The sequence below is a fragment of the Leucopleurus acutus genome (genome assembly GCF_964270905.1).
Source record: "Leucopleurus acutus genome assembly, chromosome: 11".
NCBI lineage: Eukaryota > Metazoa > Chordata > Mammalia > Artiodactyla > Delphinidae > Leucopleurus > Leucopleurus acutus.
In genome coordinates this window covers 8042609-8066810 of record NC_139152.1, presented here as the reverse complement: position 1 = coordinate 8066810, position 24202 = coordinate 8042609, and the positions used below count along the sequence as shown (strand labels likewise).

At 43.5% G+C, this 24202-nt stretch overlaps 1 protein-coding gene across 1 annotated transcript in view; it reads right to left on the bottom strand.

Annotated features, from left to right (window-relative positions):
• RIMKLB (ribosomal modification protein rimK like family member B) overlaps positions 1-6302 on the bottom strand; it is a 35339-nt gene extending 29037 nt beyond the window's left edge. Inside the window, exon 1 of the mRNA XM_082850278.1 lies at positions 6207-6302. The gene's annotated coding sequence lies outside the window, so the exon portion shown is untranslated. The remainder of the gene's footprint in view (positions 1-6206) is intronic.
• Between the last annotated feature and the right edge of the window lie 17900 nt (positions 6303-24202).

The following is a 24202-nucleotide window of genomic DNA, read 5'->3' as shown; positions in this document are numbered from 1 at the left end:
TCCTCCACAGGCTCATCCTTTAGCTAAGACGCCACTTTAAAAATATCACTGTCTGGGTGCCATTTTCCTTAGCATATTAACTTGAAGTTAGACTGTAAGGCTGTGAAAGCAGGAGCAGGTTAGGTATTAATCAAAGTTGACTTTACAGTGACAGAAATGGATGACAGTCCCCTACTTATTCTTGAAAGAGTATACCTCAAAAACAGAGCAAATATCTGATTTTCCAAACTTTACAAGACACATTCACTCATACTCTCCTTACAGCTCTATCATAATACCTTTTCTTAAAAAAACGACATATAAGATTTTGCATGAAAAATGAGGATAACCATTTTCCTATACATACTCAGTATGGTCCCTTGTACTCTTTTTCTACTATATCTAAAGATATCGAAGGGAATTTGGATAAAATCCCTTTTGAGTAATTATATGTACCAATTACTGTGTTAGGCAGTTTACCTGTATCTTCTCACTTAATCCTCACAATCATCCCTGTGACACATTATTGTCCTCACTGGGCAGGTGAGGCTGCACTAGCAGAGAGGTCATTTGTCTAAATTAGAAAGTGGTAGAAGAGCCCAGAGTCCCTTCAAATTCCACACACTCTATGGCAGAGACTGCCACCTGCCTACCAATATCCACTTTCCACTTACTCCTCTGTAATAACAGATCTGATATTTACCTGAGCACAATGCCATATGACTAAGAGACTGCATGTGTATTCCGTAGGCCTTCCTGAAACTAGATATGGTCACAGAGTGCTCAGCCAAAGTACTGCACTCCAACTTCCAGGAAGCATGCTAAAGAGATGTACTCTTCCTCGGCCCCTCCTCCATTCTGCTACCTGGAATGTGGGTGTCATGGCTACACCTCCAACAACCACCTGGACAGAGGACAAGAGTCGACCCTAGGAAAAGTGCAGCTAAGTGTTAGAAGAACTTGAATCCCTGACAACTGCACAGTGCTGTGGCCTTAAACTGCTTACTATCTCTTTTTCATGAGGAAGAAATAAACTTCCAACTCAATGATATTTGGGGATTCTTTATTATAGCCAAAAAAGATAAACTACTAAGTACACAAAACTAAGCATTCAACTGCATAATACATTCAATTAATATCTGAGTGCCTACTACGCACTCTCCCTAAAGATACCATGGTTAACAAAAGAGACAAACCCCCAGCCCCGATAGAACTAAAAATGATCTGATGATAAAATGTCATGAATAAGAAAAAATGCTCAACATCACTAAGCACTGAAACACAAAACTACCTCACAGGATGGTTACAAAAAAAAAAAAAAAAAACCCCAAAAAAACAGAAAATAACAAGTGTTGGGGAAGACGTGGAGAAACTGGAAGCCCTGCCAACTGCCGGTGGGAATGTTAAATGGTGCAGCAGCTGCCGAAAACACTATGGAAGTTCCTCAAAAAATTAAAAATGGAATCATCATACAATCCAGCAATTCCACTTTTAGGTATATACCCAAAAGAACTGAAAGCTAAGTCACAAAGAGGTATCTGTACACGTATGTTCAGAGCAGCATTATTCACAATAACTAAAAGGTGGACGCAACCCACGTGTACATTTGACAGATGAATAATAAGCAAAATGCATGTATCAGAATCTAATGCCTTAAAAAGGCATTAGATTCTGATACATGCTTACAACATGAATGAACCTTGACGACATTATGCCCCACAATCTAAAGTACTCAAATTCTCAGAAAGTAGAATGATGGTCCTTAATGGCTGGGGCATTTAAAGGTTAGGGAGTTACTGTTTTATGGGTATAGGGTTTCGGTTATGCAGGACGAAAGAGTCTGGAGATGGCTATGGTGATGGCTGCACAATATGAATGTACTTAATACCACTCATCTGTTAAGACGGAAATACTGTGTGTATTTTACAATAAAAAGAAAACTGGAAAAGGAAAAAAACTGTCATGAGCAAATTAACAATGCAAATGTTTACACATTCCCAACTAAAGGGTCCAAAAAATATGTTACCTTTAAATAACCTGTAGCTTTGTTACTAAAATTCCTAAAATAGTCTGTGGTATAAACAAAACCTAAGTTTTCTCTGGAATCCAAATAACATTTCTAATGATTTCACTTAACAGAGAAATGTTACATCAAAGTATCTCTGGAATGTGCCACAAAATTTAAAAAATGTTCCTGAGATGCAATGCACAGTACAGCTCAAAGTTCATCACACTTAACATGTTAAATGTCAGGCCTTCCTTCGAAATTTTCTTTCTGGACACTATGCTGTAAAAAGGGCTGGGAAGCTGTTAACACATTCAAGAAGGCTTTGCAGATATGGCTAACTACATCACATGTCAAAGGAATAAGCTAACAACTGAGAACTCCAAAGCATCAGGGAAGAATTCCAAGTTTGTTGTATTTGGGCAAACCTGCATGAATTTTCAAGATGTAGTTTTCTGATAAAGCATCAAAGTCTGAAATACTGCCAAATACAGGACAGCAGAGCAGTAAGACAGAACCAGTCTGATCTTTTATAGCAAATCCATGCTCTACCTTGGAGACTTTATTTCTATATTTCTAAGAAAATGAAGCTAAGAGCTAGTATCAGAAGTGGTTAAAAGAGAGAGAGATGGAGAGAGGGAAACAAAAAGGGGACTGTTAAAAGAACTGAATAGAGCAAAAACATTTAAGAGGTAGGTTTGGATTATTTTTTTTTTATCACAACTTGGTGGTGTGCTGCCACTTTTGAAAGAAAGGTAGTAAAAAATAATAATAATAAACTTGGCATATAAACATTTACACAAATTTGTTCTGCTAATTCATCAATTCACAATCCAGTAGACTCCTCCAGACATTGCTGGGAGAAGTGATTGACAGGGGAAAGGACCAAACAGTAAAGTTTCCAAGTAATGAAAGACAATTTACCCAACATCTGTACCTAATCTGCCCCCCACCCCCGCCCTCCATTCAACCTCTCTTGAAACAAGAGGACCAATGAAATTAGACAGTAAACTCTATGAGGGCAGAATCCCCATCTGTTGTGTTCTATACTATTATCCCCAATGGGCAGCACAGAACCTCAAAAGGACATGGTTAAGGGTTAGGAGTTACTTTAAAGGACTTTGTTATGCTGAATGACAAAGGAGTATCAAAAAACCAGAGCTATTTTCAAAATTAAACATCAGGCAAATTGTACAACATAGTATCTAAACGTAGCTGTTTAAAATTTTATTTTTTCAGTTTCGCATAAAAAACAACCAACCCAAAGCTATTGCTACTTTCTATCATCACTATACAACCTTTGTTAACAATTAAAGTGGGGCCTGGGGTTGGGGCAGTAAGGAGAGGGAAAAAGATATATAAGCAGATGGGTTCCGTGCAGACCAGGCTCTAAGGGAGTAGATCTGGCTAGCTCTGTGACTTTTGTCCTCCAAGCCAATTTTGAAAGGGAAAAAACATTGGAAAAGAAAACACTGAAAATGACACCATGGCATCAGTTACCATGAAGCCAGAAAATCAGTCCTTTTCTGCAAACCTAACATTTACACAGATACATATGGCACATAAATCTAAAATATATTATGTACAGATATTTTTGGAGGTACTATATTATTTCTTCACAACACTTAATATGACAAGCAGGAAAATTCCCAAGTAATGCAGGACAATTTACCCAACACCTGTACCTAATCTCCCCGATTCAACCTCTCTTGAAACAACTGCACATGCCAGTACAGCTAACATCTAAAAATACTACTTTCTTCATTGTTCTTATCACTACCTACCCACCCCTCAATAGCGTAACTATAACAATTCTAAAGGCTCTTTTCTCAAATGCTTATGACTTAATCCCACTTGCAGAGAATATTCTTTGTAAGCTAATCAGCCATAAAATCTCTCTACAAATCCACCCCCAAAAAAGAGTTGTCAGCAAGCAACATACAATAACTCACCCTCCTTACTTTATGTTTGGTTTTCGCACTCTTCATGGCCTGTTTGTGGGTACAGAAGTTCTTCCTCCACCCATTTTCTGTGTTTAGGTCTCTATGCCTGCTCCCCAGAAGAAGATGATAAAAGCTATGTCCCAAAGTGTGGAACAACTCACTCTACTCTGTCCATTCCCCTAATCTATTCCAGTATTCATGGTGCTCAGTCTTTTAGCTCATCGGGAGGGGAGAGGATTTGAGAGATCGATCAGTCCAGTGAATTACCCCAGTAGCAAACCCCATGTGAATACAAATTGGGGAAAGAAAGGATTGGGAGGTAATTTAAAAGGTATGTTTCATCCTGTGCCCCAACAACGTAATGCATGAAGTTTGGCTGGAGTTTAGAGAAAAAAAGAATGTTCATTTTAGAACTTTCTTCACAGTATGGCTAAGAAGTGGTAGAAAATTTACAAGATATTGCTGGTATTTCCCTCAGGTGAGGAAGAGGGGACTGAATGAGAAGGGAAAAGAAAAAAAGGGTAATTTCTTCTTGTCACTCTCCCCTGCACCCCCAGATGTTATCATATTCAATAGGAAACATGAAAAAAAAATTAAAGCTATCCAACTAGAACTAAGATAAGTGGAATTTTAGCTCATAGCCAAAAGTCTGAAGGTTAGATATACAGCTCCTCACCCCCTACAGGGGGAAAGGCAGGAAGAGAAAAGTGGCTCTTCACTGAGTAGAGGGCTGAATGTGACTCAATTTGCTGCTCCCCTTCTTGGCTCTGTTTTCAGGATCACACAGACTGCCTCCCTGCCTGACAAGCAGACTCCAGCACCTGGCGGGGGTAAGAGAAGACAAGAGAGAAAACAAGGGAGACGGAGAAAGAGAAAAACATCAACAGCCATGTTGCCAAACTAACAACTAAGTCTATGACATGAAGGAAGGAAACTAATACCTAACCAAGATAGATTGGAATAAACAAAAGATTACGTCAAAACAAAATAGGCCTCCTCCCCTTTGACACACTAACTAAATCCAGTAACCATTATAAAAGAAATCTAACTATATTACGACTACATTAGAGCTTTTCATTCCAGAAGTTACGGTGACTCTCCATGACTAAAATTTCAGAGTGTTTTATTTCAAGTGAATATGTTAAAGTATTTGGACAGTCAATTGTTTAAGAAATCGTTTTTTTCTTTTTAAAAAGACCTTAGAACTATCCGATGCTATGAAATGAGATCTAAAATAAATAACATTTACATTTTAATGGTTACAGTTAAAAATTAAATCATCCATAAATATAATCAAAATATCAAGCCCACAAAAGGAAAACCTTCCATATTTGGCTGCCCATGCAGTTTCAATACAGACCTCAAATTTAACCCAACTCCACAAAGATGTGGGAACAATTCCTGTAATTAATAAGAAAACGGCACAAGCAAAGAATTTACATCGAGGTTACATTCAACACGGTTACTGTAATAATCCCACTCACAGAAGAGAATTAACGCCCCATCTCTATCCGTAAACACAAATGGGAGAAAATACAGGGGATGACAAATCTGCTACCAGCGATAAGGAAAAATTAGTAAGGCAAATCTGAAGTAATTATCCCCTAACTACTTTGGATTTATTGCGGGGGGGGGGGGGGGAAGATCTGCATCACGGTCAAATGCTGTTAAAAAAAATCAAATGAGACAAGCAATTACTGTCACCCATCTTATTCAGAGGGCTTTCAAAAGAAAAAGAGGAATGGCTGTCACTCTTCTAAAAATGTACACGTAAGGAGGAAAGCGTGGAATTAAAACAGAATAACTGCGGGACCAATACCAGCCCCTCCCGCCTCGGTCACACACCACAGGAATCTGTCTGATGGCAGCAGTGGAGGCAGAGATCAGCACGCTGCCGAAGACAGGTTTGCGCCACGCGTGTGTGGCTCCGCCGCGCATCCCCAGGGTCACCACACCCCCTCGCCGAGGGGAGACCACACCGCACCCCGCACCCCGCCCGAGGCCGCCGCCTCCCTCCAGCCTCCCGCACCCACCGGCATCCTCAGCCCCTCCCGGCGCAGAATCCCAGCCCAGGGTCCGCCGAGCGCCCCGCCGTCCCCGGCTCTGAGGCGACCACCGGCCTCCCCAAGCCCCGGGCCCCAGCCGCGTCCTCTCCCGGGCCCGGCCCCGCTCGTCTGGAGCCCGTTCTGCCCAACTCGGCCGCCACGGGCGGCGGGGGTCGGGCGCGCCTCCGCCTCTCGCCACGACCCCCGCGGAGGGAACGCGAGGGTCCCGCTCACCTGGCTGGGGCGACTCCTCCCTGGCTCTCGGCCGGCGGCGCCCGGCTGGGGCCTCCGAGGGCGGCGCGGGCGGGCGGCCGGGCGGGCAGTAAGTCCGAGGAGAGGAGGGGGATGGGGTCGGGAGGCCGGGAGCCGCCTCCTTTCTCCGCCGCCGCCGCCACGGCTCCCACAGCCTGGCCCGGCGCCCTCGCCCACTCGCCCCCTTTCTCACAGCCGCGCGGTCGGTCTGGCTCTCCCTCACCCCACACACCCACACACACACCTACACACACACTCACCCCCCACACACCCACACCCACGCACACCCGACTGCTCCTCACTCCCTCACTCGCCTGGCGTGCGCGCGCGCGACCCCGCTCTCACACAGCGCGCTCGACGCCGGCGGAGACCGCCCCGCGCTCCCCCAGACCTAGGCGAAGCGCGCCGTCCGCCCGCGCGCCGAGGACCCGTGCGCGCCGAGGACCCGTGCGCGCCCCGGCCCCGCCCTCCAGGCGCGGCGGCGCTGCGAGGGCCGGCCGAGCGAAGGGCCGGGCCAGCCAGCCGGCCAAACCTGGCCGAGCGGATCTGACACCTGCGTCGGGGCCCGACCCCCAGGCGTCCCGTCTCCACACGCAACCCTCGCGGCCTCTGGGGTCGAGGAGAGGCGATGGGGGCGCGCGCGCGCGCGGAGGAAAAGGGGAGCGCGAGAGCGCTTCGAGGACGCGCTTTCCCCACCCGCCCCCAAACCGTCCTCACTGAGAAAGGGAAACGGGTGGAGGGGCGAGGTTTGTTCCCAACTCGAAACCGCGTGGTGAATCCCTGCCTTTGTACACCCTCCCCGCCCTCACCGTCCCTCTTCCAGCCCCATTCACCCACACTCTGAACCCTGACGCGAGCCCACCGAGTCTCCCAGGCGCAGTGTGCGGAGTGCGTGTCCGCGCCTCCGCGCCTCCCGCCCGTCCCCGCCCACCTCCCGCGCCGCCCTGAGGACCGCCTCCCCCTCGAGTACCCTCAAACCGTAGTCTTCCCTCCGGAGGCAAAGGTTTGGGGGACAAAGGCCGTAAACACCCATAAGGTCCTTGTCCCCGTACAGAGTAAGGACAATGCCTCTGTATGTAGTGAGGCCAATTTTTAAACATCAGGTATTCTCCAGGCTTTAGGCAGATTTTAAGATACAGGCGGGGCACCGTGGTACAGCCAGCTCTGCCGCTTAGAAACCAGTGCAAACCTTGTCACTTGTTAATTAACCTAGTTACTTAACTAACTCTGATCCTTTGTTATGACAAGAGTATATCCCAAGGTTGCTGTGTGAATGAAATGTGATAATAGACTTACGAGCATTTTGTAAATTTCCAAATTGTGTAAAATGAATGTTTCACACTTTTTTTCATTTACACTTTAGGGTGTTTCTTCGCAGTATGGCTGAGAAGGGGTAGAAGATTTTTTAAGATGTTGCTGGTAATTTCCCTCTAGTGAGGAAGGTTGAAAAACTCCTCCACAAAGGAGGGTAAGAATATGAATAGGTCGGAAACAACCTAAATATCCATCCACAAATGAATGGGTAAAGATGTGGTATGTATATACAATGGAATATTACTCAGCCATAAAAAAGAATGACATGATGCTGTTTGTAGCAACATGGATGGCCCTAGAGATTATCCATAAAGCCAGACAGAGAAAGACAAATACCAAGTGATGTCCTATGTGGAATCTAAAATACGACACAAATGAACTAACTTATCTACAGAACAGAAACAGACTCACAGACAGAGAACAGACTTCGGGGGGGGGGGGTTGGGGGAGGGATGGAGTGGGAGTTTGGGATTAGCAGGTGCATTCTATATAATAGAATATCCAAACAGCAAGGTCCTACTGTATTGCACAACGAACTGTATTCAATATCCTGTGATAAACCATACTTTATATGGAAGATTCATTTCCAAATAACCTTAGTCATTTATTACACCAGATATCCCAGATGTTAGAGAGTATGTCCTAACACGTTTCCCTTCTTGCAGATCACAACCCCTTCTCAGTCCCCTCAGCCAACAAATTCTTTTCAGCATTCCTTTCCCAATCTTTAGGGTCTGCTTTTTTTTTTTTTTTTTTTTTTGCTTATTTACCTCAGGGGGACTTGAGAGTACCATAACTGAGAAATGTAGTTAGGGTGTTAACTAAGTGTTTACTGCATGTTTTGACACAGAGTGACCTAGGATGGTGAACTATTTTCACGAAAGATACGTTTAGAGGTACAAAAGTGTTATATGATATACTACCTTCAGAAGAAAGGGGGTAAAAGTCTACAGAACTAAAATGTTGCTATTTACTCCACTCTGATACTATCTCCTGGAACATGAAGTACTTCCCTTCAATCTAAAGAGGAAAAGAGGAGAATCATTTTGTGATCAAAGAAAGCTTGATCACAGAGATATGAACACAATGAGAATCTGACGCAAAATACATAGGGAAATTGGCACAGAGAAAAGGTCGCGGGCATGCCCAGCAGAGGATCCCAATTCACAATAACCATGCACTGCCCAAGAAAACCAGGTTGCATAGGTGAAACTGTGGATAGGGAGTATGAGACTATTAACTAACAGGCCACTTGTCTGTTAAGAAAAATGCTGTCGTTCAGGGCTTCCCTGGTGGCGCAGTGGTTGAGAGTCTGCCTGCCGATGCAGGGGACACGGGTTCGTGCCCTGGTCCAGGAAGATCTCACAGGCCGCGGAGCGGCTGGGCCCGTGAGCCATGGCCACTGAGCCTGCGCATCCGGAGCCTGTGCTCCGCAACGGGAGAGGCCACGACAGTGAGAGGCAAAAAAAAAAAAAAAAAAAAAAAATGCTGTCATTCAATATACTGTCACTATGTGCCAGACACAGCCTAAGAAATTCATATCACACACAACAACTTTGCTTTTCACTTAATCTAGTCAGGGAAATAAACCCAGAAGTATATTTTTAAAAACAAACCCAGAAGTATATTTTTAAAACCAAAGCCAATGATATGTCACTCTATAAGATAATCTTTACATGAATAATGATCAAATTCATACTTCCTATTTTTGTATGAAGTAATGAGGGAGCAGAAATTGTTTTTAGCATTTCTGGAAAGGCTCAGTTTCTTAGATTCAACCATAATCTTTGTGTTTTCACGGTAGTTATGTCTGGTCAGGTATGGACTCACATCTCCTTTTGGTGGCAATGTAACTTATCTTGGTTTAATCATGCGCCACTCATTTTTAACCCATAAATCGATACTCTTCAGGAGGGGGTGGGTTGAATCCCTTGAGAAGACATATTATAAGTAACCTCACATCTCTGGAGTCAGATAAATCTGATTTATCTGATTTGAAATCCCAGCTTTATTTGCTGGTGTCATGGGATTGTTGCCTCTATCAGCCTCAGTTTTCTCATCAACAAAATGAAGATTAACTATTTCACTGAACTATAAGGATTAATGAGGTAACTTAAATATAATGCACTACATATGAAGCGTGCAATAAATATTAGCTATTATTACACAAGATTGATGTTCCCCCAAGCTGAAGGGACCGAGGATTAGACAAGAGGTGCTGGAATTATCCATGTATATCTATATCAGCCAGAAAGCATAATTCACTTATTATCTAGACTTCGGGTCAAGCAAAAACTTTAAGTACCCCATAGACACCATCTGGTGCAAATCTTTCTCTCCTGGGGTTAAAGACAAACAAACAAGCTGGGGTTTGATCAAAACTAAGGCCTAAAGTAGTGAAGAGAAAAACTGTAAACAGGAATGAATCCAGAATTATTCTCAGTACCTAAAATAGTGTACATCACTGGGTATCTAACGTGATTCCTGTGGGTGGAGAAAAGGTAGTGGGTGTCCTATATCAGAACGTACACTAGCAAATAAGGAACAGTAGAAGCAGCTGCAGGAGATGTAGCTCTCCCTGTGCTTCCTCTCCCAGAGCCAGCCGGCTAGAACCAGCCTGGCGGCAACAGTCTTCAGTTAGAATAGCTAAACCCTGATCTAGCCTTTCTCCACCCACATCCCTCCTCCTTTCCCTCCACTCCATTTGTGCACAGTAAGCTGAGTGCCTCTCTAACTATGCTAAGAAAATACAGATGCCAGACACAAAGGAGGATGGGGTGGGGAAAGGGAGGAAAGACGGTACAGATTGGCTGCATCAGAGAAAGAAAAAGTGTAAAGGAAAAAAATGACTTAGAGAGGTGATGTAGGTTTTTCCCCTTCCTTTAATTGTATCTGGCTACTATTTCTTTTTCTCTATTACACAGGAATAAACCAGGATGTTTAAAATGCAGATTCCTTGGCCTTCACCCCGACCTTCTGAATGAGCCCGGGTATCTGCATTTTTTGAGGCAAACAAAAAACTTATGGAATCAGCCAATAGTCTGCAAATTTAACAAGCTTACCAAGTTGAATCTTAGATACATGACAGCTTGAGAATAGTGTGTTAAAGAGATAACCGTTTGTAAAATGTTCTTAATTTAAAGCACTCAGCATTTATAAACTCGATGTAAGCCTCAAGCAACCTCGAAATGTTGAGTAAATATTGTTAGTCTCTTCTGACAGAAGGGAAAATCAGTGCAATGAGATAAAATCATTGGTGGCAATTCCGAGTCTCCTGATTCCCTATCCACTGGAGTATCATAAAAGTATCTCAGTCTGGTTAGAACAGAAGAAGAGAGAATGGACTAAGCAAAGGTGGAAAGGCAGCAGCATGTTCTCTTTTAAAGAATAGAGGAAGCCTCAAATAATAGGGGAAAAAAGAAAACAAGAACCCTCCACTAGGTGCAGGGAGACACCGGATTGAATTTGTTGACATTTCAACCATAGAAATGATGGTATCAAACCACGCATGGGCTGTAGGATCCGCCACACACCTATGTCACCAGCAGCACCTTGAATGATTTACAGATTGAATGGATGAATGAATGAATGCGTTCTGGGATCATCCTACTGACCTGCCACCATCGTGACTGTCCTGGTCCAGTTTGCTATCTTTTGCACATCGAAAAAGTTAGACTAGGGAGTTCGGTTCATTAATCTAAGTTCATGTATTTATCCTTGATGCAAAGAAACAGAACAATTTATATCTGTTGTGTCCAAATCCTTATCTACTCTATTTCTACATTTTGTTTCTAAATCATTTTTGCTCTCTTGGGTTACAAACCCATTTTGATCATCAAGCTAGATTTGTTTCATCTTCCTTGCTCTTCTATTTAACCCTTCTTCCATCGACTCGACCTGACTCCCCCAAACTAACTGTTTCCTTGATTTTTTGGTCTCTCTCTCTCTCTCAGTGCCTTTCAGTTTGGGATTCATCCTAGCAGCGTGAGGAGACAGTGAAGAGAAAGAAAACAACGAGTGACACGGTGGAATTACTAGGCAAATCTCTCGAAATATACAAGTTCCAAACCTTTTGGCTACTTTCCCAAAACTTTTCTGGACAACTAGGGCAGACAAGGGAGACCAAGATAGAGGATCTATAACACTGGCTTGCTTAGTAAATAAATGGTGAATGAGGAAATTGCCATAGAAATATCTGAAACGCATATAGTTCTATATCTGTCCCCAGTCTCATAATAATAATAAACCTAATATGTCTTAGAACATGTTTAATCCTCCTAATAACCCTACTGCGCTTGAGTTATCTCCTTTTTACAAATGAGCAAACTGAGGAACAGAGACGTTGAGTAACTTTTTCAAACTCACACAGCTAGCAAGTGCCAAAACCGTGATTTGAATCCAAGCATCAAAGTACATACTCTTAACCAACTCTTTATAATCCCTCAAAAGCTACACAATTGATTTTGTCGGCCATTTCTTCCCACTACCTAGTATATAAAGTTTTATTTGGATATTGATGCCTGCTATTTTGGCTTATGTCTCTAACATCATATACAAACATTTGATAAATAATGGTTATATATATATATATGGAATATATATATATTTGGAATTTGTCACAAAGGATCTCGTAGTCCATTCCTCAACCATACATATAAAGAGTCAACCAAAAAATTATTACTAATGTTATTCTCCAAATACATACAGATTCCATCGTAATCAACAAAGAACAAATCCACTTAAGTCATAGATGGATTTGCTAAAGTCGTAGAAGCTTTTTATCATTAAGCTTTTTCTCCAACTTCCGTTACTAAAAATAAAAACTGCTATTTTTGTGGGGAACTGAAATGTTTGGTGCTTCAAAGAGGGACCCACTGATATGTTGGGGCAAAAAGGGTTTAGCAGAAAGTCAGCGTTTAAAAGACAAACCAGGGTTTAGTGCCTGACCGCGAGGGCAAAAGAACGTCAGTGTCCCTGGCAGTCACAGCTGGTAAAGAGTGATGTCACCCAAGTAGTGGGGTGGGGGGTAGGGGAGGTGGGATTTAAGGTGGGGAAGTGGAGAGACCCTTTGCAGGGGGGACTGTGGGGATGGGAGGGGAGGAATTTACAGAGGCATACTTAAGGCAGCCTTTTATAGGCTAATGGCAGAAACAGCTGAAGCACCGCTTCCTCCGCCCTCTTCCCTCTTCCCAGGCTGCTTTCTCCCAGGCCTCATTCCCTACCTCATATCAACATCAGACCCCTCTGCTGGAGACAAAGACACCAGAGAAGGGAATGAGGAAAAAGACAAGCCTGAAAAGGAATAATTTCCATAAAGGAGAGAGTGGTGAGGAGAGAAGTGAAGTGAATTTTAATCAAAACCAGGGAAACATGATGGGAAAGAAGAAAAAAAAAGGAGAGAGGCAGATGAAAAAAATAGTGGAAAGGGAGGAAAAGACGGCTGAATGAACCAAAAAACGTATTAGTGCATGGAGCAAAATTAGTATACTGGAAATACAATTATAATAACTTCTAAGGTTTTAAAAATGAAGCAAGCAAAGAGTTGAGGAAGACACCATAATGGTTGCAATTTGAAACCATCCAAAATAAGTAGTGTGTTTGCAACAAAGCGAAACTGGGATGGTCCCAACTAGGACTTCCCTCCCCAGTCCACATCCAAGTTCAAAGTTATGCTGCCTCCGTGTTTATCGGTCAGTCGAGATCTACAAGTTCTCGTGACTAATTTAAATATCTCATTGCAGGTGTAGGTAGTGCCTGTTAAATTGTTAATAATCATAGTAGTAACAATAACCACCTTTGGAATGTGGAAACTGTATTTCAACACCCCTGCTTTTGAAATGTCATGCATTTCACGTACTGTTTTAATCACTTAAACATTTTAAAGAATTAAAATTCAATTAATCTCTGATCAAAACTGAGTGTCTTTCCATTATGTCCAATAGCGCTCTTGTCTAACAACAGCACCCAAAAATCCTTTCTCATTTAAGAGCTACTAATGTTTCTTTCTGGATAACTGTTAAGTTTTAAAATATCCCCTGGTGTAAGCAAAATATACGTGTAATAAATATGCCACGATGAACTGTGTCTAGAAAGAAATAAGGGAGAAAAGCTAGGAAATATCTCACCAAGGCACCAGAAGAAGTAGGGAGATATATATATATATATATAGTGCCTGCATCTGGAAGAATGTTGCTTTTCTTTCTCTTCCTTTCAAATTTCTTCCTTTTCTAAGGAAGGAATTTTTATCGCTTATTTTCTGTTTTCTCATTCATTTCCCCTTTCTCCAAGTCTTTTTTTTTTTTCTCTTCTTGCAACAGCTTCTCTATTTCCATCTCAGGTTGCCCCCATATTTCCTTCTGACTTTGTTGTGTCTTAGCTTAGTCGGCCAGACTTCCACTAAACTCTCAGAGCTGGCATCAGAACAACACATTTGGCAAAAAGTCAGTCACACATACCACACAACCACAAACAAGCACTCTGACTGCAAAATCCTTTCAACAATACATTCCTGTTTCTTGCAGTCAGCGGTTCCCATAGACCCACGATCTGAAATAAGCAACGCATACATTCACATACAGTCTGCACGCACATGGCCTCTGCAGTCAGCTCACAAAGACACAACATCTGCAGAAAGGTCTTGCAGGCAGCATATACAGGCAGCACATTCTCCGCCCCTTTCCTAGCTCTTCCTGACTGGCTCTTTCTCCCAGCCGCCTCCTCCCCTCACGCTGCCTGGCAATGTCTCCCCTCCTTTTCCGGCAGTTCTCAGTGCAGTGCCATCCATCACTCTCCCAACAGATCCTCGGGCAAAGCAATTGTTTCTTGAAGCTCTCTTTTCCCCTGACTGGGAATTTGCTCTTGCAAAAGGACTGTCAGAACAGAATCTCCTTCTGGAACACGATACTGTGGCCTGGTCCCTAGTGCGCTAACTTGTTTCTACAGATTTTAATTTTGCCATGGAAGGCTTCAGGAAAAGGAAAAAGAGGAGAAAGAAAACAGAAAGAAAGAAAAGGAAAGGAGAGAGAAAGCCCCGGGAGACATTTCAACGAAGACAACTTGAACAAAAGCAGAGAAACAGATGTAGGAGGGGAAAGCAGTGGAGAGACAAAACGGAGGTGTGAAAGTAAAGGGAGAAACTAAGAAAAAAGATAAAAGTATGAAAGATTTGGTATAACAGTTTATTGAGCTTTTTGTTACCCACTACATTACCAAGGTGACCGTAGAAGTAGGACAGAAGATTCTTATAAAGAGGTCAATAGGTGAATCAGAGATAAAAAGAATAATCTCCTGATGAGATTGCATCATTTGAAATTTCTGAAAAAGACAAAACAGACAACAATCACAAATATCTGCCACAAGGAAAATTTAAATTGCTATTTTGAAGGATTTAGTGACACTTGGAAAGAAAGCACATTTGAATTTTAGTTAAAACAACAGATGATGTCCCAATTTTTGAGATATATTAAAAATGTGAAATTCAAATTTATTTGACCATCCCACATTTTATCTGGCAATCCTATTCTCAGAGGATTCTGACTCACGCTCAAGTTTGAGAAATACTGGTGAGAAGTAAGAAGGCCCACCTTTAGCAAGAACACCTAGAGGTGTTTGCAGAGCCTTATCTCTACCCCACAATCACACCAAACTGAAATCCCTAAGAAGAAGCTGAAGAATCTTCATTGTGATGATATACATTGGTTTGTTTTGATGCACTAAAGTTTGATAATCACTGATTTCCTCACAATTTTTTCATGGAGCCCTCCCTAAATCTTAATAAATGCTGTTCGGTTAACTAAACCAGGGGGCCATTAGACTGAATGGCCACTGAATAGGCTTTAAGCTACATCCCATCAATAATTTCCTTGTTTCTCCCCTTTCCCTATGAAAGTCTCTCCCCAGCTCCCATCGGTGGAAAGCTGCCCAATTAGAACTGATTTTAGTTCACATAAACTCTTAAAGTTTTAATATGCCTCTTTTCAACTGTTCTGTTGTCAGAAGAAGGAACCAAAGGAGCCCCCCAGGGACCCCTCCCAGGAGAAATGAGGAACCAGGTGGACGTATCCATGTAGCCCCTTTAACTCACTGCTTCTCTGTGTCTGCTTCTCTGTGTCCAAGTCCCTCTTGGATCCTCGTGTTATGAGCTGTCAGACTTTATCTGAGTTTTTCCAGACTGGGTCCGGAAACCAGCCAGAGTCCAACTTAAAAACCGGACTGGGTCGGGGATTGGACTGGGTCTGACCTAAACTGGACTAGGTCCAGTGTGAGGCTTCAGGTGAGTAAAATTTTAAGACTGAACAAGTATATTAATCTCACCACAGATAATCTTGAATTACAGTGGACACAGTGGGGAACTTTTAACCTAAATCCAGTCAAGAGGTGCCCTAGAGAACAGGGCACTTCTCTCACTATAAAGAGTAGAAAGAAAATAATTTTTCCTCCTCTACGGTTTCTAGTTACCAGAATAAGAGCTGCTGGGGGGAGTTCCCTGGTGGTGCAGCGGTTAAGAATCTGCCTGCCAATGCAGGGGACACGGGTTCAAGCCCTGGTCTGGGAAGATCCCACATGCCACGGAGCAACTAAGCCTGTGTGCCACAACTACTGAAGCCCGTGCACGTACAGCCTGTGCTCCACAACAAGAGAAGCCACCACAGTGAGAATACTGTGCACCGCAACAAAGAGTAACCCCCGCTCTCCGCAACTAGAGAAAGCCCACAAGCAGCAACGAAGACCCAATGTAGCCAAAAGTAAATAAATACATATTTTAAAGAAGAGACCTGCTGGGACACCCTGCTCTCTCCTGCAGACAGGATCTCAGGGAAACTGGCAGAAGTGAACCAAGGGCAAGAGTTCTTAAAAAGTCAACGCTCCCAGATCTCTGTCTGTGGCGCCTGCTCAAGAGAGGAAGGTAAAGTTTCAGTTGTCCCTTCCTTACCAAGTTCAGGGTTTGAATTTGATTTTGGGGTACCCACTTGTTATCCTTCTCTTGTCTCAACTTGTGTCCTGAGGTCATGGCTTGGCTCTCTGCCTGCCTGGGGCACTCAGGCTGTTGGTTCTTACGTGCATATGCGGGAACCTCAGCCCTCAGGTTGGGGGCACAAAAATACAGCGGGACAGAAACGTGGGCTGTATTCTGTTTGTGGCTAGGGCTCTACTGATTGTTGCTAGCTCTCTCTTTGGGCTATTTTTGGAAGTGGCTCCGGATTTGGGGAAGGTAGTATCTTTTGTACCCTCTTTGGAGACACCTCTTGCATCCATGGGATTGGTCAAAACTACCAGGCATTTACTGTTTGTCCCAGCTGAAACCTGACAAGATATTGGGGGGCGGGGGGGAGAGGGAGGATATATATTTTTAAAAATACGCCTGTGGTCAGAAGTTGTCCTCATTGGAAGCTGATTTCAAAACCTTTTTTTAAGGCGTTCTCTCCTAAGCTAAAATGAAACTATGTACCCAGAGGGAAAGAAAAACATTCTGAGGTCATTGTGGAAGCATTTACGAAAATATTCCAAAGACACACGGCTCTAAATCTAGAACATGGGAATCTTTCCCTCTTCGTTGGAAATCTCCCTAATATGAAGAAACTCATTGAAGATAATGTATTTGGGTGGGTGGGTCAGCCTCTTGATCTCTCGATCAGGTTGCAACACTATTCTTTGTGGAATTAAAAACAACTGTACTTGCCTTATAAATTGAGTCCTCACAACAACAGAAGTGCAGCTCTAGAAGCAATTTAAAGCCCAGAGTAAAACTAAGGTTGACTTTGTGGAGTCAATAAAGGCCCTTGGGAAAAACTGGCCCGCTATCCTGTTTGCAGGATTCCTGCAGCCTTTCCAGGTGAATAAGGAAGGTCACTTCCTGGAAGGCCTTTAACTCTGGCAGTCATCTCTGAATCTATCACTAAGGCCATAGTTGCACAACAAGAGTCCCTAGACTTTCTTGCTAGGATGGTTTTGGATAATAGAACTGCTTGACTTTACTCATCCACTGAACAAGGAGAAATGTGCACCATAGCAGAATGTCTCCTGTGGCAGCTGGATCAACGCAACTGGTATTGTACCAAATACAAGAGATTAATAAGTAGCCACTTGGCTCTTTATTAATAGCCAGGGGTTGATGACCCTTCAGGTACATTCTCTGATTTATCTAAGAACAACTGGTTTGGTTCATGGGAGGTTCTGATTAAGGAATATACTTCACTCTTGGTATTACCCTCCTAATCATAGCTGTTTCCTTGGTGCACTGTGTTGTCCCAAAGGTATTAAATGCATATTCACAGCCATCAGCAGTACATCAGATGGTCTCGCTGTGCTTGCAGAACAGAAACAAGATGAATAACAAAAACAAAAGAATTTTTTTGGGCTGTGCGGCTTGTGGGATCTTAGTTCCCCCACCAGGGATTGAACCCAGGCCCTCGGCGGTGAGAGCTTGGAGTCCTAACCGCTAGGCTGCCAGGGAATTCCCCCAAAACAAATTCTTCTATGAACCTGACATCATAATCAGTTTCACAATGAGACAAGAGCAACTTAACTCTGATGGTGACTGAGAGTGCCGCTAATACCAAATTTTTGGTGAATCACATTCAAGATGATGGTCAAAAGAGAGAAATCATTAAATTCATTAAGCAGGGGGCCATTAGACTGAGGTGGCTCTAATTCCAAGGTGGCCTATATAAGCAAACCAAAATCTAAGCCTGAAAATACCTCAGGGTTGCACTATTGAAACCTAAGGGTAGCCCAAGAGGCCTTAAGCTATAGCCAAGCAATAATTCTCTTGCTCTGCTTCTGCCTTTTCTCTACAAGTCTCCCTCCAAGATCCTGTTGGTGGAGCACACCTAACCACTTCCAGTTTGGCGCTACCAGGTTCACATCAATTTTTGCTCAAACTCGGTATATTTAACATGCCTCAATTCATCTTTCACGTGTTGAACACTGCTATTTTATGTATTTATATATGCATGTCACACTACATCACATTAACTTTTTAAAAGTCAGCGGGAAATGAAAGTACAATTTATCAAAATTTGTAGGAAGCAGCAAAAGCAGTGTGAAGAGGCAAATTTGTCACTGCATGCATATACTAAACAAGAAACATGCAAGAAATTGGACATCCACATGCAAAAATTTAAAAAAAGAACCTAGACACAGACCTTATGCCCTTCTCAAAAAAAAATTAGCTCAAAATGTGTCACAGACCTAATGTAAAACGAAAAGATATAAAATTTCTGAAAGATAACATAGATGACCTTGGGTATGGTGACAACTTTTTAAATACAAAGTCACTACGTCATTAATAAGCTGAACTTCATTAAAATTCCAAACTTCTGCTCGGCAAAACACCCTGTCAAGAGAATAAGCCACAGACTGGAAGAAAACATTTGCAAGCCACAGACTGGAAGAAAACATTTGCAAAATACGTATCTGATAAAGACCGGTTACCCAAACTATACAAACAACTCTTAAAACTCAACAATAAGAAAATAAACAACCTGACTTTTAAATGGACAGAAGACCTGAAACGTACACTTCACCAACAAAAATATAAGGTGCCAAGTAAACACATGAAAAAACGCTCCACATCTTATGTCATTAGAGAGATAAGAATTTAAAACAAGGAGATATCACTACATGCCTATTAAAATGGCTAAAATCCAGAATCCTGATAACATGAAACAACAGCGAGGAACTCTCATTCATTGCTGAGAGTCCAAAATGGTATGACCGCTTCGGAAGACAGTTTAGGGTTTCCTATAGAACTAAACATACCCTTACCATATGATCTACCAATTGTGCTCCTTGGTATTTACGCAAAGGAAATACCAAAAACTGCACACGGAGGCTTCGTAATAGCCCCAACAGAAACAATCAAGATGTTCTTCGGTAGGTGAATACATAACTGTTGTTCAGCCCTAAAAGGAAATGAACTAACTACCAAGCCATGAAAAGGCATGGAGGAAACTTAAATGCATTACTGCTAAGTGAAAGAAGCCCATCTGAAAAAAATCACATACTGTATGATTCCGACCGTATGTATTTTGGAAAAAGATAAAACTACGGGGCAGTAAAAAGGTCAGTTGTTGTCAGGGATTAGAGGGGAAGGAGGAATGAATAGGCAGAGCACAGAGTCCTTTTGAGGACAGTGAAACTGCTCTGTATGAGACTATAATGGTGGACACATGTTATCACACAGTTGTCAAAACCCATAGACTGCACAACAGCAAGAGTGAACCCTGACTGACTCTTAACGATGGACCTCTCGGTACAGGATGTTGAGAGTGGGGAAGGATGTAGGTATGTGGGGCAAGGAGTATAAGGGAATTCTCTGTACTTTCCACTCAATTTTGCTGTGAACATAAAAACTGCTCCAGAAAGAGAAGTCTATCTAAAATTGGTAAGGGGGTGGGGTGGCCGCAGAGATGGGCTTAGGACGGGACATGCTTCTCCCGCCATCCTACAATTACCTGGGGTTGAATTAGCTGGATTGGTCGTGCGTGTTTTTCAAAATTGTCACTTAGGAGAATCTAAGTTTCTGTCTTATTTACACCCAGTAGTTAACCCTTCTACCACCTTTTGGGCCTCTCACTGTTGTGGCCTCTCTCGTTGAAGAGCACGGGCTCCGGATGCGCAGGCTCGGCAGCCATGGCTCTCGGGCCCAGCCGCTCCGCGGCATGTGGGATCCTCCCGGACCGCGGCACGAACCCGTGTCGCCTGCATCGGCAGGCGGACTCTCAACCACTGCGCCACCAGGGAAGCCCACCCTTCTACCATCTTAAGAAGCCAATGATACTGAAAAAACCGGTTGTTTCTTCATATGTCACTTGTTTCTTCATATGTCAGGGAATAAAGGAAGTTCAGTTCACTTCTCTTTCCCACTAGATTCTCGATTCCTTGAATGGATGACTTGGGACTGATTCATCTTTTTTAATTACCGGTAGGTAAGTGAAGTCCCTGGCACTGAAAAGGCAGCCAGAATATCAATGCAGTACAGTTCTGAGTCATTAAGAATCTTTCATCCTGTCGGGCACAGCTCAAGAGTTGTGCTCCGTGAACTATGTCATCAGTTGGAATAGTAAATGAGGTGCAGGGAAGGGCCGCCAAACTTCAAAACAGGTCTGGAGAAGTGATTCGTTGCCCTCTTGTGTTCAGTTTTAGGAAATACAGTCTCTCCCATACACGGGCAACACATCTCTCTGATGTACGAATATGAGTTCCTGGGTTTGGCCTCGGGCATGCCACAGTGAACAAAGCATCTGCCCACAAGAAGCCCACATTGTAGTGGAGACACTCAGGAAAACAAGCCGAAGCTGAGTTGGAAAGGATGAGTAGAAATTAGACAGATGAACATAAAGGTTATGTTGAACTGGTAAATTAAAGATTCTGGTGGAGGTGTTGTAAATGGAATGTAGCATGTACAGCAGCTTAGAGAGCTTGAAGCTTTTGCAGAACTGTAAATGATTCGGTGTGTCAGAAAGCAACATGCAGAATGTGTCGGGGTGGGTGGGTTAGAGCACTGGTGATGAGAGAGGGAACTGAGAAGTTCCGACGGTATCCTAAGGATAATGAAGCGCCTCTAAGGTTTTGTTTTGTGGTGCGTAGGCCTCTCACTGTTGTGGCCTCTCCCGTTGCGGAGCACAGGCTCCGGACGCGCAGGCTCAGCGGCCATGGCTCACGGGCCCAGCCGCTCCGCGGCATGTGGGATCTTCCCGGACCGGGGCACGAACCCGCGTCCCTTACATCGGCAGGCGGACTCTCAACCGCTGCGCCACCAGGGAAGCCCTCCTCCTCTAAGGTTTTTAAGCCAGAGTAACCTAGGTTGAGTAATGCTAGAAATATTGCTCATAGTGCTTTGTATTATAAATAAAGGTGGGGAAACGCCAGAACTGGGAGACCAGTTAAGACTCCGTTAGAGCAATGACTGGACCGAACTGAGCTAAAGTGGTGATGGACATAATAGAGAAAAGGGATAGATTTGAAAGACTGTGTGTGTGTGTGTGTGTGTGTGTGTGTGTATCTGTGTGTGTGTTGTGTGTTGTGTGTGTTGGGACTCAAGGTGAGGGAAAGAGAGAAACCGAGGAAACTGGAGGTGACCCCGTGCTTCAGTTGGGTAATGGGGTGATGGTGGCACCATAGTCCTAGTATGGGGGGGACTCTGCAGGGAGCATGACTCAATTTTACACATGCAAAACTAGGGCTTGCTCAACATTTATTGAAGCTTCTTCTTGGGCACCTTCCTGGATTACAGAGGGTGGAAAACTAAAAACGACATAGCCTAGACTCTCCTATAGCTAGAGTTTGAATCGCTAGGTTTCAGCAACCATATGCACTAATCTAAGTCTTGAACTCAAAACCAAGGTTAAGTGAAGAGAGAGGCAGGGAGTGAGGATCCGTTCTGCGGGTGTGGATTCTAGCAGAGCCAGCGTGGTTCCAGAGCTTGAGTGGTGGCATCTCAGCAAGGAAGGTGGCCTCCAGAAGGTGGGAGGGGCACTAGAATCTTGGTAGTTATTCCTGGGAGTCTGTTCTTTAGCTTCCCCCCTTCCTGCTTAAATGATCCTGCTCTAATATGAAGCCTGACGGACTCAAGGTGCTAATGGGACATCCAACTAGAGATGTACTATTTCACCTTCAGATGTAGAAGAGATTGAAGTACAGATCTAGAAGCAGAAGCCAGTAGATGGTAAATAGAGACGCAGGAGTGGGGTGTAGTAAAAAGAGGTGGCTGGGGCAAGAACCTTGAAAACTACCAGCATTAAGGGTAAACACAGAAGAAAAAGAAATAAAAAAAGAATGCTGAGCCAAGCTAAAGAGGAAAACAAAGGAAGTGATGTCATAGGTGCCAAGAGAAAGACACATTTCAAAAAGGAGGGACAGGCCAACAGTGCCTGATGCTGCAGAAAACAAGAAGATAACACTGAACTTCTTCTATCATATTGAGCATCCAAGAGGTCCTTAGAATTGTGAAGAGAGGTAAATCAGGTTTCAGGGAAAAGGCAAAATACATATGTTCTTTGTTTGGCCTTGTCTAATCTGTTAAAAAGATTCATTTTAACTTTGTGACATATGTGGCTACACACTTTTCTGCCACTCCTCCCATCAAGAGGTAAAGTCTATTTCTCCTCCCCTTAACTTGGAACTGAGACCCTACAGACCAACAGGACATGGGAGTGACGCTGGCAAACTGATGCTGAGCCCTGAGAGATCTGCGGCTTCTTCCTTTGCTTCTGGGAACGTTTCCTCTCTCAACCGAGACCAAGGGCGTCAAATGTAAGCGTGGATACTACATAGAGTGTGGGTCTAACAGCGCAAGACCACCAGCACCATCTGAAAATTCACACAAAGCAAAACCATGAGACAGAAGCACTCATTATTGTTGATAGAAGTCACTTATGTTTCGCATGCACTGATTTTACGGCCCTTCTGCCAAAATTCCTTTATTTCTGGAATAACTGTTGCCCAATCTCTGTGCCTGTTTCCTTTAGGTCTATTCCTCTCGTCTTGGATCAAAACACTGGTTAGTTGTTCCACTGGCCGTGCTCCTATATCCTCTCAAACTACTTTCTTCTCTAGAACTTTCTCCTTTACTTTGCATTTGACTCAGTTTTTGAATGTTTCTCTCTCGAAATATTTCGAGTCTTCGTCTCACCTCAATTCAAATGACCAAATTTTGAGTTGTTCTGTGCTGATCATTATGTCAGCCAGAGACGAGTAAGAACCTCTCAGTCTAATCAAGAACACAGACATGTAAAACAAAGAATATAGGGACTTCCCTCGTGGTCCAGTGGTTAAGAATCTGCCTTCCAATGCAGGGGACGCAGGTTCAATACCTGGTCGGGGAACCAAGATCCCACATGCCGCTGGGCAACTAAGCCCGGGCGCCACAACAAGAGAGAAGCCCGCGCACCGCGATGAAGGATTCCGTGTGCTGCAGCTAAGACCCAACGCAGTCAAAAATAAATAAATTAATTAAAAAAAAAAAAGAATACAATAAAGTTGAGGGGAACTTCCCTGGCAGTCCAGTGGTTGGGACTCTGCACTTTCACTGCGGGGGGGCAGGGGTTCGATCGCTGGTTGGGGAGCTGGGATCCCGCATGCTGCGCGGTGTGGCCAAAAAAATAAAATAAATTTATAAAGAATATAATAAAGCTGATGCCACAATGATTAAAAAGGAGAGGTAGCTCAATAGAGGGAATGATTAACTATTCAGAAGCAAAGGGGACCAGGAAGAGCAGCATGGGGCTGGGTTTTGATGTACACATCAGCATTTATTTCCTGGAGCTGGGAAGAGGATATATATTTGAGAAAGGAGGGAACAGAAAGTGCAAGGCATGGAGGCGTGAAGAACAGAGAGGTATGGGTTACTGAGAAGTGGGAACTCTTCCCTTGCCCAAGTTCTCTGAGGACATATGTTTGCTGGCTCTTAACTCCTCCACTGGGTCCATCTCTTAAGTTTGGCTGTTACCACTTTATTGCTTCATTCCCTCTACACACAGCACTCCCCCCCCCCCGACACACCCACCTCGTATAACCCTCCTTCCTTCCTTCCTTTCCTTCCTTTTATGGGATTTTTGTGTGTGTTTAGGCCCTGGATTTAATTTAGTTGGATCGGACTGTAGTAATAACGTTTCTGTACGTTTGCCCAGAGGCCTTCAGCTAATGGGTGTATTCTTCACAGG